This window comes from Theropithecus gelada, chromosome 7a (genome assembly GCF_003255815.1).
Source record: "Theropithecus gelada isolate Dixy chromosome 7a, Tgel_1.0, whole genome shotgun sequence".
Classification (NCBI taxonomy): domain Eukaryota; kingdom Metazoa; phylum Chordata; class Mammalia; order Primates; family Cercopithecidae; genus Theropithecus; species Theropithecus gelada.
In genome coordinates, this window is record NC_037674.1 from 43,421,937 (window position 1) to 43,426,019 (window position 4,083).

Consider the following 4,083-nt stretch of genomic DNA (forward strand, 5'->3'; position numbering starts at 1 on the left):
CAGGGAGAACAAGTGGGGCCTGGAAGTTGGGAGGAGGCAGTTGAGCACAGAATGTCCTCCGGGCTGTTCTCCTGGGGTGTTTGGTTTGGCCTGGTCCCCAGCGGTGCCTACAGGAGGTCTGGCTCTGGAGTCCTAGATCTGGGATAAGGGACCAGAGCGCACGGAAGCCGGGAGCCCTCTTATTCAGAGGAAACCGGGACCCCTCTTGGGCGCCGCTGTGGGACAGATTATCTCTATCCCCACCTGTCCTGGCAAATCCAGAGTGAGAGACTGAGTAAAGCTGGAGCCACCGTTGGAGACAGCATCAAGTGGTTTTATTTTTCACCCCCATGGGAGAAAGCAATAAGTTCCTTCCCATCTCCATTTCCTCTGCAAATCAGGGTAACCTGTGTGCTAAAGCACCACTTATTAGACCCCTCAGCTCCTGGAACACAGGTGACTCCGTGTTCTAGTGGCACTCTGTTCATGAGGCTAGCAGGGCACTCACCTCCCTTTGTTATTCTTGGTTGTTTAAGTGTCTGTTGCCCTAAGAAAGTAAGTTGACAGCAGGGGTCACACCTTGCTCTTCCTTGCAATCTACAACGCAGGGCCCAGGACTCCACAGGCACACAACACATGTCTAGATGAATGGCTTCCAACTTTGTGGTTCATCTAGGTGCTGAAAATGTCTAAGGGAAGGAATCCCTAGGTGCTTCTGGACAACAGCCACTGAGAAGCAATTAAGCTCATTTGCATAAGTTTAATTAAACAGGTTTACTGCTCAGAAAGAAGATCCTTCATCAATAGGATTAGTTTTGGGAGCAGGTGTCAGGTAAGTGATTGTCAACCTAGAAAAGGAAAACTTTGTTTCTATTCCAACTATGTCCTAAAGAGGGTACTCCTTCACTCCGTCATATTTTTCCAGGTCACTGGCACACAGGTCCACCCATTCCTAGCTACCCTGCTCTAAAGTCTTGATCCATTGCAAACATGTGACTCCTGCCTTGCATTCAGAATACCAACAAAAGCAGAACTGGATCTGCGTGCTCTTCCCAGGAATTCTAAACAGCCTCATCTCCTCTCTTCACCCTCAGATGTTTGGCTAAGCGTACAAACTCTGGAGCCAGATTTACTGAGGTCTCAATGCTGCCCTGCCATTGATGAATGACACTGGGCAAGTTGTTGAATCTCTCTGTGCCTCAGCTTCCTCATCTATAACATAGGGAGATGAACAGTACCTACTTCATAGAACTGTTTTCTGTTAATATGTGTAAAGCACTGAGAACAGCTCCTGGCATACAAGAAGTGCTATTGTATAGGTGTTTGCGAAGATTACAATTCCCTCTGAGTTCACTTTCCTGAGACTCAAGCCACGAGTGCTTTTAAAGAGTCCCAGAATGGACCCCAGGCTGTTACCTTCCTCTCCTCCAGGGGCCCAGAAAGGAGGACAAACCAGTGCTTTTTCAAGCCTGGACTATTGAGCTTTCTGGAGACACGTTCATAAGAATCTGCAAGCACGCAGGTTGGAAAGGCATCCTGCAATGCCAATGCATTGACTCTATGTGTCCAAAGAGGCTAAGACTTGCCCAAGTTCCCTCAGCAGGTGAGTGTAGGGTGAGTGCAGAGGAAAGAAAGTCAGCCAGGTCTCTGGATTTTCTGGGACTAGGAACTGCCTGTGTCTTTCAGAATTTCTGTTATGAGACAAGTTTCTTTTCTTTCTTTCTTTTTTTCCCAGGAGAGACGGGGCTTCACCTTGTTGGTCAGGCTGGTCTCGAACCCCTGACCTCGGGATCCTTTCACCTCAGCCTCCCAAAGTGCTAGGATTACAGGCGTGAGCCACCGCGTCGGGACAATTTCTTTCTTTTCTTTCTCTCTCTTTCCTTCCTTCCTTCCTTCCTTCCTTCCTTCCTTCCTTCCTTCCTTCCTTCCTTCCTTCCTTCCGTCCTTCCTTCCTTCCTTCCTTCCTTCTTTCTTTTTTCTTTTTCTTTTTTTCTTTTTCTTTTTTTTTTTTTTGAGACGGAGTCTGGCTCTGTCTCCCAGTGCAGTGGCCGGATCTCAGCTCACTGCAAGCTCCGCCTCCCGGGTTTACGCCATTCTCCTGCCTCAGCCTCCCGAGTGGCTGGGACTACAGGCGCCCGCCACCTCGCGCGGCTAGTTTCTTGTATTTTTTTTTTTTAGTAGAGACGGGGTTTCACCGTGTTAGCCAGGATGGTCTCGATCTCCGGACCTCGTGATCCGCCCGTCTCGGCCTCCCAAAGTGCTGGGATTAGAACAAAGCGAACAGTGCTTTTTGGGCCAAGTCCTTCACTCTTGGATTCTATTTTACTCCCCATAACACCCTCTTCCACATACATAGACTAATAATATTCCAGTCTGATGGATTGTCTGTGCTGAAGGAGAGGGAGTCACACCGACGTTGGTCGTTTTCTTTTTTGGCATCCCTAGGGAGACATTTAAAACTACTCACCCAATTGCCCAAGTAGCCTCCAAAGAACGAGGTATCTCTAGGGGAAGAACAGAAATCCAGTCACCAAAGATTGTCCTCTAACGCCTTACATCGAAGGCCCTGAGCCAAGGAAGAGGCGGAGATGTCCCGCGGTCCCCTATTCTCGGCTGTTACCTGGAAAGGATCATTTCACCTCCACTGAAGAGAAAAGGAATGGGTTCTGAATGGAACGCTGCCCGGCAGCTCCCAGCTTCCGCTGGTAGAGTACCCGCCGCTGTCCCTGGGTGGCTCCGGGGCTTCGCGCCTGACCGTCCTCTTGCGGCGCGCCTGGAGGCTGGGAGCTGTGCGACCGCTCGAGGCAGATCGACTGAGGTCCCAGTGGCCGCAGGGCCCACGAGATGGACTACGTGCATGCTCAAGCACTAGCAAAGCAGATGCACCATTTCTCTGTTGGAAAGATATTTCAGAAAACATTCACTAAGTCGTCGAAGGAAATCTGAATGTGGTTGGACTTTGTTTCCTCCTTATCTTACCACTTAGGACTGTGTTTTTGCAATTCAATTACCTGAGGACTGGGTCCCGATTTTTTCAGGGTCTGTGCCTCTATAAGTCTTATCAGGCTTTACCTCTCAGTGACTGGGGTAAAATGATGACAGTAAAACAGTAAAACCCACAGGGTGGGGCAGTCTGGAATTTTTAAAACATTATTTTATTTTTCTGCCCTCTCCCCCCCCCATTTTCTTTTTTCTTTTCTTTTATTATTTATTTATTTGGTCAGGAATATTTCAATGAAATATTGGTGAAGCCCTTGACAAATGGTAGATATTCATTAAGTGGTGGCTTTTTTTTCCCCCCCTCAAAGGATTCGGTCACTCTTGTTGCAAGTTCCTTATACGTTTGTCGTTGCACTAGGTCCTGTTATGTTTCGGAGCTGAAATGGATCAACTCTGGCAAGACGAAATTTCCTTAAGTGTAAGGTACTGCAATACTCAGGATTGTGCAGAGGGAAGCAGAGACAAGATAGGAAAGATCGCAAACTGGGACCGGAGAGCCAGATGCAAAATGCACCGCAGAGATGAGTCTGCCTACGCCCCACCTCCTTCTATTCCGTCTCCTAGGACTACTGCATTTTATTTGTGTTAAACAAAAGATATAGCCTGTAGATGAAAGATGTTTTCAGTGGTAAACCGTGCACCGGCGTATAAACGTGGTGTAAAACAAACAAAAACAAACCTGGGGCGAAAAATATGGAACGCTTCACGAATTTGCGTGTCATCCTTGCGCAGGGGCCATGCTAATCTTCTCTGTATCGTTCCAATTTTAGTATATGTGCTGCCGAAGCGAGCACGGTATTAGCAACTTGCCAGAAGGTATATAAAGGCAAGAAATAGAAATAGTTTACACTTACGGTAAGTATGTCATGGTCCATTTTAAAACATAATTTTAAAATTACAAACTACCCAAGAAATTATTACTTTCTGCATCAATATTTTGTACTAATATCTTTATGTTTACAGCCAAATTAATTCTAATTATCTCTCTAACATTCTTGTATTATATATGCAAATATGAAGGACTCATGGGAAATAGGCCCTCTTCCCGCCCGACCTTTGCGCGCTCCCGGCGGACGGTCACGCTCCGTCACGTGGTGCGTGCTG

The 4,083-nt window shown here is 47.4% G+C and overlaps 1 non-coding gene across 1 annotated transcript; it reads right to left on the bottom strand.

Annotated features, from left to right (window-relative positions):
• Nucleotides 1-3,666: 3,666 nt before the first annotated feature.
• LOC112628220 lies at nt 3,667-3,773 on the bottom strand. The gene has a single exon (XR_003120382.1). It is a non-coding gene; the product is annotated as a U6 spliceosomal RNA (small nuclear RNA).
• Between the last annotated feature and the right edge of the window lie 310 nt (nt 3,774-4,083).